This window comes from Crocuta crocuta, unplaced genomic scaffold (assembly GCF_008692635.1).
Source record: "Crocuta crocuta isolate KB4526 unplaced genomic scaffold, BGI_CrCroc_1.0 scaffold130, whole genome shotgun sequence".
NCBI classification, from domain to species: Eukaryota; Metazoa; Chordata; class Mammalia; order Carnivora; family Hyaenidae; genus Crocuta; species Crocuta crocuta.
The window spans coordinates 17,813,408-17,829,185 of NW_027527920.1; the positions used below are offsets into that span (position 1 = coordinate 17,813,408).

The 15,778-nt window shown below is 40.1% G+C and overlaps 1 protein-coding gene across 5 annotated transcripts in view; it reads left to right on the forward strand.

Annotated features, from left to right (window-relative positions):
• The window catches only part of RAB27A (RAB27A, member RAS oncogene family), a 79,861-nt gene that overhangs the window by 13,403 nt on the left and 50,680 nt on the right, over positions 1 to 15,778 (forward strand). For 3 of the 5 annotated variants that reach the window (XM_077748321.1, XM_077748305.1, XM_077748313.1), the window contains exon 2: positions 3,930 to 4,053. The gene's annotated coding sequence lies outside the window, so the exon portion shown is untranslated. Of the gene's footprint in view, positions 1 to 3,929; positions 4,054 to 5,757; positions 5,832 to 15,778 lie in introns of all 5 variants that reach the window. The other 2 variants (XM_077748330.1, XM_077748339.1) reach the window with 1 other exon arrangement.

The window sequence follows — 15,778 nt, forward strand, 5'->3', positions numbered from 1 at the left end:
AGATGAGGAAACTGATGCATAGAGAGGTCCAGTAACTTGTTGAAGGTCACACAGCCAGTGAATGGTAAAGCTGAGATTCAAATTCTCCAGAGCCCAGATCCTCAACATCCTGCTTCATTGTAGGTTCTAGATGCTGAGGAGATAGCACAACAAGTTAATGATATTTATTGTGATGTTCTGAATCATCCAAGAAAAAAATTAAAGCTTAGACATTACATTTTACAGTAGTCCTGCCCCCCCTCCCCTCCATGGGGAATATGTTCTAAGACATATTCTGGATGCCTAAAACCATGAATAGTACTAAACCCTATATATACTATGTTTTTTCCTATACTTATATACCTGTGGTAAAATTTAATTTGTAAATTATGTACAGTGAGAGATTAACAACAGTAACTAAGAATAAAATAGAACAGTTATAACAATATACTGAGTAAAGGTTATGCGAATGTGGTGTCTCTCTCTCAGGATATCTTATTGTGCTGTACTCATCCTTCTTGTGATTATTTGAGATTATTAAATGCCTATGCAATGAGATTCAGTGAGCTAAGACGTAGCCTTTGTGATGTAGCGTTTGGCAACTATTGGCCTATTAATTAATCATTAGGCATTATCTGCTTCTGGACTGTTATGGACCCCAGGTTCCCGAAGCCCCGGAAAACAAAACCACAGATGGGGTCGGTGTACTACTGTAGTTTTTTTATTAATTAAATTTTCAAATTTTATCAAGGTTATACATGGACGTAGTACTAGGGGCCTGTTACCAAAAAAAAAAAAAATTCAGTCCCCCTCCCCCAGCCCATTTCCTGCTCCTCAGAGACAACTGCTTTCAATTCTAATAGTTAAGCGACTCTTGCTGGTAGTTAAATCCCTTGTTTCTAAATGACATACTGATATTTCTGTCGTCGATTTTCAGTTTTAGGCACTGCTTAAATGCCTATGCCTAGACACTTTACCATGGAGGAAGAGAATGTTAACTCATTTCTCCACCTTTACCACACACGCATACATCTACCACACATGTACGCCATATCCGTTCCTCCTCTCAACAGTTATGAAATAGTTTTAGTCAGATCAGTATGTCCTGGGCTTGTTATCTTTATCTTTAGGGCTTCCCTCCGGGGCTGAGCAGATTGTCCAGAGAAGAACATTTGAACCACCTGCCTGTAGAGAATGCCTGCATTCTAGAAGTTCCAGCATGTAGATGGGGGTGGAGGTATCTCAGTATTTAGAGATCTAGGTAGACTTCCACTCTTTTTAGCCTTAACGTTACCCTCCCCTTACCCCCCTAAGTGTTTCTGCATATTCTGTGATAAGTTGCTTTTAGGCTTTCCCTAGTGACAGATAAGGAGTCACCTTTCCCAGGTCTGCTAATCACTTACCTCTTAGCCATTTACTTTCTAGCTTCCACATTCCATTACTGTTCTTTCCACTCACTTTCTCTTTGTCTTTTTGAGTTTGTTTGTAAAAGAATAAAACCCAGCCTTTTAATGTTACGTTTGTGAGATTTGGGGAGGTAGCAGAACTAAGGTGTGTGTTTAGTATGCCATCTTTATCCTGAAGTCGAAAAGTCATTTCAGGGGCGCCTGGGTGGTTCAGTTCGTTAGCGTCCGACTTCAGCTCAGGTCATGATCTCACAGTTCATGGGTCGTGCCCCGCGTCATGCTCTGTGCTGACAGCTCAGAGCCTGGAGCCTCGTTCAGATTCTGTATCTCCCTCTCTCGCTCACCCTCCCCTGCTCATGCTGTCTCTCTCGGAAATAAATAAAACATCAAAAAATTTTTTAGAAAATTCGTTTCAAGAAGCTTTCATTGTAGAGGAGGTCAAAAAAAGTTTGTGTTACCCGAATGGGAAGACCAGTAGTTCTGTAAAAGATGGAAGCATTACTTGATTCTCAAAGTGCAGTTCTGGGACTAGAGCCATCAGTATTACCTGGGCATCACCTGGGTGCTTGTTAGAAATAGAGAATTTTGGACCCTACCCAAAATTATTGAATCAGAATTAGCATTTTCACAAAATCTCTGGGAGAGTCCTATGCATCCTGAAGGTTGAGAAGTGCTAATATGAAACTTTACTCAACTCCTACTATAATTAGAATAAACTAATTGTAATGAACTTTAATCTGGGATGTAAAAGTCTTGGTACATTACCTTAATAAATTATTCTCTGATTTCTAGAGGTTGCTATAAGATAATATAGAGGAGCTTGTAAGTTTTCATGAAAATGTACCCTTTCTCCCTTTATAAACCATGTCTGTAAATCTGAGTCAACATCAGATGTGAACCAAAAATTCCATGTCATTTGCCATGAGAGATGTCAGACTGGCATGTTCATGCTTTTTTAGTTGCCCACAGTTCTTGAGGTGGTGATAAGATTTTATAGATTGGCTAGGTTGAGTTTTCAGTCACATGTCAAGCTGCCAAAGTGAGAAGGTGGCTTCCCCTAGAGGCAAAGGATAGATTAATTAGTTTATGCCCAGCATCTTTCCCAGTGAAAGTGTATGTTCAGCAAGTGATTGTGGGATGAGTGAACTAAAAAAGATAGAGTTCTTGTCTTCAAGATATTCACCAACCAAAATGAAATAAATTGGATATCACGATACAGGGTTGACCGGCTCTAGGAAAGCATAAGCACAGAGCAGGGGCATCCAACTTGGCAGGATTGACAGAAGGAGCCAAAGAGCTCCATGTCTTGATGAACCAAGCTTGGAGGGTTTAGAGCTGTGGCTCTCAGTTTAATGTGTATTAGAACTACTTGGCAGGTGTGTTGAAACATAGACCCTGTGGCCATCTTGACAATTTCTGATTCCGAAGGCCTGGGGTGGGCCCAAGGATGTGCATTTCTAACCGTTTCCCAGGTGGTGCTGATGATACTGATTTCACATTTTGAAAACCACAGGTTTTAGAGAATTATAAATAGTTCTTGTGGCTGGAGACAGGAGGCTGGGAATGGTAGGTGATGCTGAAGGCAGAAGTCTAAGGCGTAGGGATTTCATTGTGGAGGTTGTGAGAAGTCAGTGATAGGTTTTTACAGAGGAGAGTGGTGGACACCCATTTGCAATTTGGAAAGATCATTTTGGGTGTGGTGTGGAGGATGGATCACTGCAGCCAGAAAACCAAGTAAGTGGTTGATCATAGCCATCCAGATGAGAAATAATAAAAACTTGGAATAAAGGTGGGAGGAAGAAAGATCCCTAGAACTTGGTGGCCAGATGGAAGTGGGAGGGAAAAGGAGGGGAGGAGTCAATGCATACCATCAGATTTCTGGCTGGGCTGGTGTTGGGATTGTGTTCCTCAAGACACAGGAGGAGAAGGGGGCCTGAAGCAGAGTCTGTGAAAGAAGAGCAAAGGAGGTAAATTGAGGGCAGGACATGCTGAATTTGAAATGCCAGAAGAAATCTGGGTGGATCCTTTAGTAGACAGTTTTATTTATGGGTCTGGAGGCCAGGAGTGGGAAGTCTGGTAAGTCATCCAGCCCCATCCTTTCTGCCACTTTGATTTGATCTCCTATGTTGTTTGTTTGAATCAGGCATTGCATTTGTGAAGAAACAATTTTAGTATAGTATTTAAGGGCCCAGAGAATGCAATACTTTGAAAGATTCTTTCTCAAGAAAACAAACATTCTAGTCATTTGACTGGAAGAAAACAGAGAGTTGGAGTACTAGTCTTCTAACACTAGAAGAGGTTAATACAGCTGCCTTCTGCTGAGAGGCCAGTGGAATTGGGTTTTAGCAAGCTTGAAAGGGACAAAATCACTTGACTGGTCTGCAGGCCATATGACGAACAGCTGAGACTAATTAGCTGGATTGTGGGTTTTTACAGAGATGCCTGATTTTGAAAGTTGATGGAGTAGACTGCTTTTCAAAAGTCTTTTAAAAACTTTTATAAGTAGATGATTCTGACTTTAACATTTCTCTTTGCATCACATAGATAAAAAGTAACCTTTTTGAAGAGGACATGTGATTGGAAGTTGTCTAATTGTTGAAGTTTGGGAACAGCACTTCTAAAGTTTTAGGTGTTTAGAAAAACACCCAACGATTTATACTCCATCAAGGTATGGTTTTGTGTGTTTATATATATATTTTTTTTTGGTAGAGATTTCAAATTCTGCCAGGCCAATTTTCGTGTACTTAGAATACGTGCAATTTGACATAGAATACCATTGCGTATACTAACTTCTTTTTAAACCAAAGACTTCTAGACACCTGCTAAATTTCTGGGGTGTGGTTTGAAAGTTGCATTTTCAATTACGAGAGAATGGGTATGAATACTGACTACATTTTTCCTTTCTTTTCTGTGCTTTAATAAAGTAACAAGGGTTTTTTTTTCCCCTCAGATAATATGTTGAATAAGGGAGCTGATTAAGGACTTGAATTTGCTCCAAGAGTCTTGCTCATCCTCTCAGGATTTTATTCACAAAAATTCATGCTTATTGGGATTTTGTTTTTAATATTGTAAACAGCTTTAATGCAGGAAAGCTTTACATAAGGATGTTTTAGTATAAGGTATATTTCTTCTGTAAAATAAATTTGCCCAAAATGTTAATTTTGTTTGGTTTGGCAGCGGCATTGTGGTTATATAAGGACAGGTCCATGTATTTTAGAGATGCTTAGTGATAGTATACAGGAGTGAAAGATCTGGGGATGGTCTGCAGGGAAGTTCCTTATACAATTTTCTCTACTTCTGGATGTGTACTAGTTTGCAAGGACTGCTGTCACAAAGCAGTACAAACTGGGTGGCTCCAACAGCAAATCTTTATTGTATCAGATCCAGATGTTGGCAGGGGTTGGTTCCTTCTGAGGGCTGTGAGGAAGAGTCTGTTCCATCCCCCTCCTTGGCTTCTAGATGGCCGAGTCTCCCTGTATCTCTTGTAGGCTTCCTCCTGTGTGTGTCCTTCTATGAAGAAGGAATCTGGATGCAGACACACAGGTCATCCAGCTGATTAGTATCAAGGCAGTCCCCTCACCTCCACTCCAGGGTGGTGACCAATACTTCCTTTTGTTTTCTCTGCCGCAAGTTCAAGCTTTTCTCCTAGCAGTGAAATCCAGAGTTCCTATGATCACACATCACTGTGGGAAAGACCCTTGATGAAAAGTTGACTTTCTGTGTGTAGATTCTTGGATTATAAATACCAGAAAAAAAAAAAAAAGGGAAAAACTGTTTTGGGGAGGAGAGTTTATTCATGAGATGTCTTATCCATAGAACATCCAGGTCGAATTTAAGACATTCCAGAGGAGTTTATCCCCATCTTGGTTGCTTTCTGTCTCTTACCGCTTTCTTCTTGTCCTTTCCAGACACTGTTCAGTGGCCCAGAAGCCATTAGAATGCAAATAAACAACAGGTTTTTTTTTTCTTTTCACTTGCTGCTGCCCACAAGACAGGAACTGTGGCAGAAAATGCTGATGAAACCTTGAGGCCGGCAGGATGGCACCATGGCAACCAAGATCTTCGCTTGTTAGCGGGTCCCAGGACCCAGGGCTGCCTCCACGGCTGTTGCAGCTTCTGCCCTTTCCAGACCCTCAAAGAGGAGATGCTTGCCACTTCCCTCTGTTTCTGTTTTCTTTGTTTAGGATTAGAGCTTCCTGAGATAGATGTTCATCTTTTGCTTTCATTCCTTTCCTCTGCCCTCTGAACTGGGTTGATTTAGCTAGAGCTCCCGGCATAGCATACCTGATAGCTGATGAGTCACATACAGCCCATTAAAAACAAAAGCTGATTTTTCACAGAAGCCATAATTCATTTGTTCTGTCTTTGCAAGACGACGTCTTCCTGCTTGCTTCTGTGCTCCTGGTGTTGCTGCGGTATGGCTGGGGCCCTGCCCTCTCAGCAGTGGTGAGTTCCGTGGGGGTTGGAGGGTTGGGAGGAGATGAGTGAGATCAGGGTGCTGCTCATGAGATGAGTATGCATCACTTCTGATTTTCTGGAGGCAGTAGACAGTTTGCTGAAATACGGATACAGCTCATCATTCCAAGAGCTGAGTACATCGATGTTTGTTTGTTTCTTTGTTTGTTTTCCTCATTTCATACTCTGTTAGGCTTCTCTTCTCCCTGATGTAATCTGAGCAGGGAACATTTAGCTATGAATGCTAGATTCATCACTCAGCAAATACTGAATGGATCCTTGCTTTGACAAGAAGAAGTAAGTCCAGATTTTTAGAAGCTGGCACCTCTGTGCTTTGGTGACTATGGACTATTGTTTAAAAAAAATCTCTTTCCTAGGGATCTTCTTGTTTCTCTTCAGTCTCAAGGATCATCTTCTCTCTCTTAAGGCCTCAGGAAATCAATTATGTTGATCACTCTAAAATCTCTATTGTAGGGGCACCTGGGTGGCTCAGTCGGTTAAGTGTCTGACTTTGGCTCAGGTCATGATCTCACGGTTCGTAGGTTCAAGCCCTGCATCGGGCTCTGTGTTGACAGCTAGCTCAGAGCTTGGAGTCTGTTTCAGATTCTGTGTCTCCCTCTCTCTCTGACCCTCCCCTGCTCACGCTGCCTCTCTCTCTCTCTCTCTCTCAGAAGTAAATTTAAAAAATTTAAAAAATAAAATAAAATCTATATTAACACTGATTTTTCTTTTGAACCTTACTCTGTTTTCCACATGCCAATTAAACACAATTCTGGAAGTCCATCCTGTCTAAGGGACATGTAATTGGTCCTCCGCATTGTAGTAGAATGTGTCAGTTCAAATCTTGGCTCCACTGCTTACAGGTTGAGTGACCTTGGAGAAGTTATTTAACCTTTCTGTCTATTAGTCTTCTCATCTGAAAATTAGAACCCTCATATGGTTGTTGTGAAGATTAAATGAGTTGGGATTTTAAAAGCCTTAGAGAAGTGCTCAGTGTTAGTTAAAATAATCATCTCAAATTGTTTTTGCCTGTTTTCATTGATTGTAGTATTCATTCTGTTACCAAGTGAAAAGTTTGGTTTCTTTAACTTCTACACCGGTCAATTGAGAAGTTACACTGATTTTTCTACTGCCTAAATATATCTTGAATTTATCCTTGCCTCTTCATTCCCACTTTCACTGACAGAAGTCAAATCCCTACGTCTCCCATCCCTTCCTGACCCTCTGTTGTATAGTCTCAGTCTCTGTGTGGCTGTTGGAAAGATCTCTCTAAGGCACACACTTCATGTTGTTCTCCTTCACAAAAGTCTGCAGTGGCTTTGCATTGCCCAGAGGATAACACAGACCCTTTATGTTATAGAAGAGTCCTTTCAGTCCTAGGGGACTGCAAAGTCTCTCCCACCTTTATAGCCTCTGTCTGGACACCTCCTCCAACCTCCATGCACTGCTCTAGCCCTCCATTTGCTTAGGTACCCCTAAGTGCACCATACCCTCTCCTTATGTGTCTGCAAGTGCAAATGCCTACATTCCATTCTCACCCTCTCAAGCTGTTACCCAGCACTTGCTCCATTCTCATGGCCACAGACCTTGTCTGGGTTTTGTATGTTGAATGCCAGACAGCCCTTACCTAATTCCATCAACAGTGATTTTTACCTTTCAGATTGGCATCTATGATCATTTTGTTGATAGTTTCTGTTATCTTTAAAGAGTGATGCTTATTTGATATGTCAAGTCCTTTACCACATCCTTTTGTGTGAACTGTGATTTTTGTCCCTTCACATGTGTCACTAGTACCTTTGTGTGCCAATTTTAGTCCTTGGCTCGGATGCTACTCTGTGAAGTTTTCCTGATTGCTCCACAAGGCATACTGGACTCTTCTTTGAGGCTCTCTTCCCCAGCCCTCCCACCTGCCCAGCATCCTGTGCATATTTCTGTTACAATTCTCATTTCACTGAAACATTGAATCTTGTTCACTGAATGTTTCACTGTTCATTTCCACAGAATGCTTCTATTAGACTGCTGCTCTTCTAGTGGGGTGGGATGGGGGCAGTGTGTGGATGGGCGTTCATGGATCTTTCAGCTTTTTTTATCTCTCTCCTGTTCTACACCATTAGACTATAGAGTGCTTTCTCCTAGAGAATGCTAGCCTTACATGTACTGTTTAGGACTGCAAAGTACTTCCAGAACTTCTGCATCCCAAATCCCCAAATGCCTCCTCTACTTCTGAGAAACCTTCCCTAACACCCTGACCTATATCTAGCTTAAGTGTTAATCTCCTGGGATCCTTCCATTATGCCTAATATAGATACTAAGCATACTTGGCATCTTGTTTCAGTGGTCCATCTCTTCTGTTAGTAAACTCTGTGAGGGCAGGTGCTATATCTGTCCTATTTGCATTTCTGTCCCCTTGCACAGCATGCAGTGGATACTCACCTATTAAGGGATTATTGGATTCTGTATTCATTTATTAAGACAGAACCTGCTCAGAGTTTTCTAGTGGTATAAACCGCCTTGATGCAGCATGGCAAAAAAATCAGATTTGTTCGCCCTACTTTAATTTTTTTTTTTTTTTGTAATTTGAGAGTGAGCAAGATAATGCAAATGGGGGAAATGGGCAGAGGGAGAGAGAGAGAGAGAGAGAGAGAGAGAGAATCTCAAGCAGGCTCCATACTCAGCCCGATGCGGGGCTTGATCCCACAATCCTGGGATCATGACCTGAGCCAGAATTAAGAGTCAAACACTCATCCAACTGGGCCACCCCAGCATCCTCACTTTGCTTTAAACAAGAGGAAATTGCCTATATTTCCCCCTCTGTCTCCACATTGTTTGTACAAATTAGATCATCATTGTGGCTGGTCTTATTTAGATTCTGAACAAAAGTTTTGAGGCATGCCCGTCCACTCTGACTGATAATATTGAATTACAGAATGTGTATAAGTAGAACTTTGTATCTCTCTAACATGCCTATTTTTGAAATGTTACCTCCAATTGGTAGGTGTTATAATGGGGGAGCTTGAGCTCTAGTTCTTAAAGTCAATAATAGTTCTTAAATCATTTTTTTAAAATGTTTTATTTATTTCTAGGAGAGAGAGAGAGAGAGACCAGGGGAGGGTCAGAGAGAGAGGGAGTCACAGACCGAAACAGGCTTCAGGCTCTGAGCTGGCAGTCAGCACAGAGCCCGACGCGGGGCTCGAACCCACGAACCGCGAGATCATGACCTAAGTGAAAGTCAGACGCTTAACCGAATAAGCCACCCAGGCGCCCCTAAAGTCAATAATAGTTCTGAAAAGAAAATTCAAAAGATAGCTAATGACTTTCTGATATTTCTCTAAGGAGTGAAATACTCTTTCACTTGGAAAACTTTCTATGATAATTACTTCTGCCTCTAAGAGACTGCATCTCAAGTAACCTTTTATATTTAGCTCCAAAAAAGAGCAACCTTTTATCAATGTAATGTGTTACATTTGAAGGTTAGTTTTGGGTAATCACCTCAAATACCTGGTATTTACTATATACTTCATTTTTCAATCTTTCAAATATATATGAATGACTCTGAGAACTCTGGCCTTCCCAACACCCCTCTCAGGATGGAAATGACCTGGATGGAGAGTATAAATTTAAAAGTCAGGAAGCTTAGAAAAGAAAAAAAGACTAGAAAGCTCAAAGGCACAATAAATGTAAAAGCTTGTTAATTAACAAATTGAAAGAAAAATTACATAATTTTCCCAATAGACACCAGAACAAACTTGATAAAACTGATACTCATTTGTAATACTCACTCTTAGAAAACTAGAAATAGAGAAATTCCTTATTCTGATAAGCATCTACCAAAAATCTATAGCAGATATAATTATGTTTTAAGTTTATTTATTTATTTTGAGGGAGAGTGAGACAGTTGTGGTAAGGGCAGAGAGGGAGAGAGAGAGAGAGAGAGAGAGAGAATCCTAAGCAGGCTCCACACTGTCAGCACAAAACCCAATGTGGGGATGGAACCCACAAACCATGAGATCATGACCTGAGTTGAAATCAAGAGTTGGATGCTTAACTGACTAAGTGACCCAGGTGCTCCAGCAAATGTTAGTCTTAATGGTGAAATGTTAGAATCAAGACAGGACTGTCTACTAAATACTTTGGGAGGTCCTAGCTGGAACTGCAAAACAAGAAAACAGACAAGTGTGGCTAAGTAATAGAAGATATATACATTTTTAAAAGATGTCACAATAGTGACAAAAGTTTAAAGTATCATTAAGTCCAAAGATGTACAAAGTCTTTATGAAGAGAATTTATTTATTGATCACATTTTTAAAAACATTAGAGAAGGCCTAAAATAAATGGGAACGGTAACATCTTCATGCACAGGTATGTTCAGTATTGTGAATATGTCCGTCTTCTCAATTTGGTCCATAGATTTTCATGCAATACCAATCAAAATTCCCATATGGTTTTTGAGGAACTTAGATAAAAGTTTGAGAGGTTAAGAATGTCCACAGTAAGGTGGAGGAGACTGGTCTTCCCAGATACAAAGTTGTACAGATAGTCCTTGACTTAGGATGATTTGACTTAGGAGTTTTGACTTTATGATGTTGTGAAAGCAATATGCATTCAGTTGAAACTACACTTTGAATACTGAATTTTGATCTTTTCTCAGGCTAGTAATATTGTAGGAAGCTCTCTTGTGATGCTGGGTAGCCAGGGTGAGCCTCAGCTCCCACTTAGCCATATTCACAAGGGTAAACAACTGATACACTTAAAACCATTCTGTACCCAGATAACCATTCAGTTTTTCACTGTGATTACAGTATTCAGTTACATGAGATACTCAACATTTTATTTCAGACTAGGCTTTGTGTTAGATGATTTTGCCCAATTGTAGGTTAATGAAAGTATTCTGAACATGTTTAAGGTAGGCTAGTCTAAGTTTTGAAGTTTAGTAGATTAGGTGTATTAAGTGCATTTGTGACTTAAGATATTTTCAATTCATGATGAGGTTTTTAGGATATAACCCTATCGTAAGTTGAGGAATACCTGTATGATGAAGTCATAGTAATTAAGGCCTTGTGACATTGGCCCAGGGGTAGTAAAAATGATCAAGGAACAAAAGAGAGAGCCCTGTAACAGATCTGCCCTTATAGAGTGAAGCATTATGGAACCATTAGGGATAGTGTTTTTCAATGAATGGTACTATGACAATTAGATATCCTTCAGAGAAAAATAATGAAATTGGATCCCTGTATATACCTTAAAATTGTTTCAATGGATTAAAGACTTAAATGGGAAAGGTAACATGTTTAGGAAAATAATGAGGAAGAACATCTTTATCACTTTAGGTAAAGAAGGATTTCTTTTGACTACTTGAAGAGCCATTAAAAAAGTGAAAAGATGAACTACCAACAGGAAGAAGATAGTTGCAACATCTGTTACTGACAAAGGACTACTGTCTGGAAAATGTGAAGAACTCCTGCAAGTCCATAAGAGGAAGATAACCCAAAAGAAAAATATGGAAAGGACATGAATATGTTTCCAGAAGAAGAAATTGAATGGCCAATAAATTTTTAAAAATAGGCTCAACTACATTAGCAATCAGAGAAATGCTAATTTAGATCCGAGCGTGTTATTATTTTGAGAAGTCTGACAGCAAACACCAGATCTTGGTGAAGATGTGAAGTTGGGAGTGTAAAACAACTGTGTTGGACAATTATTTGGCATTATCTTGTATTCTTGAGCAGGTACATACCTAAGCCCCAGGAATTTCACTTTTTGGTACTTACCCTAGAGCAGAGCTTCTTCTCTCATATGCCCTGAATTGGTTGAAATGGGTTGAGATATTTGAACCCCTTTTTCCCCAGAGTGGGTGAGTGGATTCTAGCATCACTGAAGCCCCAAATCTGTTGCCTTTCATCATAAGCATTTGCTCCAGCTTGTCATACAATTAGGAAAAAGGTTGGAAAACAATTTTCTAGAGAAACTTGCTAGCATGTATGTGCCAGGAGATGTGCACATGCATATTTATAGCATTATTGTTTTATTTTTTTAAAGTTTTTTTTTTCTAATTTATTTCTGAGAGAGAGCACGAACAGGAGAGGGTCAGAGAGAGAGGGAGACACAGAATCTGAAACAGGCTCTGGGCTCTGAGCTAGCTGTCAGCACAGAGCTCTATGTGGGGCTCAAATCCACAAACCATGAGATCATGACCTGAGTCGAAGTCGGACGCTTAACTGACTGAGCCACCCAGGCGCCCCAGCAGTATTGTTTTAAATTAGAACAAAAACATGAAGGATATGGTTTAGTTCTGCTAATTCTCCTTTGAAAACCCACAGGCATTAAGTAATTAGAGAAGGTTTTGGCATGTCATTTCTTAACATCAGTGGTAAAAAGCCATAATAATTGCAAGCCAAGTGAGACAGAGAAAGAAACTGAAGGAAAATTTTTTTTTTCAGGCCAGTATGTGTTTTCAACAACATGTAGTCAGATGGGTAGTGTATAATAATGGGCAAGGTCTATTTTGAAACTGAGCAGATGCCTTGATGATGGCTGCCCAAATAAGAGAAAATGGTAGAGGCAAAGTGACATCCAGCTGTCTTCCCTGATATATCGCTCTTACTCCCTGCCAGATAAAGCACCATACAACAGGGGCATGATGTCTGCAAACAAAATTTTGTCAGAACAGCAGGGACTAGCCATCATGTCCCATGTAATTTTGTTTGGTTGAGAATCCCTGCTGTGATCCTTGGTCTTACCTGTTCCCTCTTCTCTGGTGGATACAGGCCGGCCTTCTTTTTTGTCCTTCTGGTCATTGGTCCCTCTGTCTCTATACCAAGGGCAGAGATAAATGTGGGACCATAGGGAATGAAGATGGTTTTTTGGCATTTATCTGTGATGCAGCTTTCCTAACCCACATCTCATCATCTTTCGCCTCCAAAAACCTCATACCCACCACGGACACCTAATGTCCACTCCAAATTTTTCCCTCCCCCCATTTCAATGTCCTATTTCTGTCTGCAATACTACTTCACCCACTTTGATTGTTTGGAGTGCTTTGTCTTTGCTGCTTTCTCTCCCACCCACTGTGGCACTGCATTCTATTATTTTTAAATTAGTGTCTCTTGGGCTCCTTCCATCTCATTCCCACCACTGGTGCCTTTGTTTAGGCTCACATCTTTAAAGAATGAGAGGTAATATAAGGAACAGCTGCCACCATGAGTCCCTTTAACTCTCTCATTTCTCATGGCCAAACCCTGGACTCTGAACCTAGAATTGGAGAATAGAATGTTTTCTCAGAGAGAGACCATAGAATTCAAACCTCCTTATTCATATTTGAGGAAACAAGGCCTGGAAAGGGATGGGGACCCATGATGGGTCACACAGAGATAGTGGCAGAGCCAAAACTAGAAACCCATCCACTGATGGGTTAGTCATTCATCCCTCTTCAGCTTGCCACATTACCTTGTAAGCATTCCTTTGAATTCATACTCGTTTGTCTTCAGTCTCTATGATTACATTTTTAGGGAAAGAATTATTTCTTAGTCTTATTTGTAGCCTTTTCAGTAATTAAGAGGGCTTCTCAGTACTTGTTAAATTGAAGTCAAAACATGCCCTAGCACCACACATACCGCCTTCCCTATTCCTGACCACCTCACTAAATCCTTCTTGGCTCGGAAGGTATTCATGTCTGGCCTTGGTCAGATAGTTCCCCACCCCACACCTTTCTGACCTCCCAGGGTCTACTTGTCTTATAAAACCACCATCTTACATGTACCCAGAAGTTTATAGTTTATAAAATATATTCATATAATGTATCCTGTAATATTCCTAAAATCTTGCTAGATAAATATTCCCATATTGAGGAAATAGGCTGGGAGAGGTTATGTGACTTGCCATAGGTCAAACAGCAAGGAAATAAGTAGCAGAGTTCAAGTCTTCTGACTTTATGCCCTTTGTAATTTTGATGTCCTTTGCTGGGTGGTCTACATGGCACACTAGACATTTTGCTTCCTGATTATCTTATGTGTCCTTTGTTGAAAATGAATTCCTTTTTTTCAATGTTTATTTTTGAGAAAGAGAGAGTTGGAGTGGGGGAAGGGCAGACACACACACACAGAATCTGAAGCAGGTTCCAAGCTCTGAACTGTCAGCACAGAGCCTGACGTGGGGTTCAAACCCACAAACCCTGAGGTCATGACCTGAGCTGAAGTTGGACACCTAACCAACTGAGCCACCCCGGAGCCCCAAAACTGAATTCATTTTGTTTCCTCCAGTTACCAACTTCTTGAGGGGAGTGGCTGAGTCACATATTTCTTTCATGTCATCATAGTTGCTAGCACAGTACTGGGCAACATAGAAGTTGCGTAAGTAAGGTTAAGTTGAAGGAAAATACAACTTAATTTACCAAAAAAGGCCAGCTATCATTGGACTTCCAAGACCCTTTTTGAGTCACCTCTGAATGAAATCAGCAACGAACAGAGGGAACCAGAGGAAGGAAGAGGCTGTTAGAGAAAGCCAGATGGTACACACAATTAGCAGTTGGGCGACAGCTGGCTTGTTGTCAGTCTGGTGATGAGGGGTGGTAGACAAGCAATACACAAGATTGTCTTCAGGAAATGTGCAGTTTTGCTGGAGAGTTTAGACACTTTGATGAGAAAGGAGAGGAATACTTAGAAGTAGCATAATACCCATACAAGTTAAGCAGGTAGAGCACTCATACATACTGAGAAAATGTTGGTTAAAGTATATCCAGAGTAGGATGTGGCTTATGAAGACAGGTTTTTGGGTTGAGAGTGGAGTGGGTAGAGAAGCATTTGACTTGGTTTGTGATCATTCTTTTAGCGACTGAGGCTGTGAGAAAAGAAACAATATATGTAAGGATGTTTCCTTTAAAACAAATTCCCTTCCTTTTGCTCTTCTATAGCAATCAATAGGGCCTCACCCCTGAGCCCTGGTGTCAGAAGTGAAGGGAGCCCAAATAATTAAACATTTCATCTGTGCATGGAGATGTGTTGTAATGACTAAATCCATGAATTTCTCCAGGACTGCTTCATTTCATATATTCTTGTGCATTTGCCCCATTGATTAGTGAGATGCTTCATAAATCCTAATACTTGGACAACCAAACTATATGTACAGACTATATTTCCAAACTTTATTAACTTTTCTCAAAAGGATCACAAAAATCTACTAACAGATCACATACACCACATTTTGGTTTGGAAATCACACTGCATCTCCTGAGTTCTTCAGCATTTTGCATCTGAATAAAATGTAAAACCTCTTCTACTAGAATGCATATGAAAAATGTCCAATTTCCTAATAACAGAAGCCTACACATGTTCTTTTATGGGCTTCTGTTTCTTAGGAGAACATAAGATTAAATCATTTTAGATTAGTAGTAATAGAACTTTAACATCTGTTCTTTTCTGTGTCAAAATGTCCACAGTGTAGAATTACTTAATAGGAGCTGAAGGAATGTGTATGTCAACTACTCAGAGGTGTCAGCAATTAAGGGAAATTATTTCAAATTAGAAATTGTAATATCTATGCAGTAGACTCTGAAATGTAAATATGTAAAACCTTTTCTAGGACATTCATATATGAATTTTTAAGGTAATTTTTCATTAAAAATTAATATCATTTGGGGTCTATTGTTAGAAGCTTTGGTTTATTTTCAATGCTTGATACCTATACCACAATTGTATTTTTATGTGATGTGCAAATATATATGAGAAAGTTCTAATTTAAAAAGGTTACCAGGGGCACCTGGGTGGCTTAGTCAATTAAGACTCCAACTCTTGATTTCAACTCACGTCATGATCTCACGGTTTGTGAGTTGGAGCTCCAAGTTCAGGCTCCCTCTCTCTGCCTCCCTCTTTGCCTGCCTTCCTCCCTCCCCCTCTCTCTCAAAATAAACTAAAAAAAAAAAAAAAAAAAAAAAAACATTTAATAAA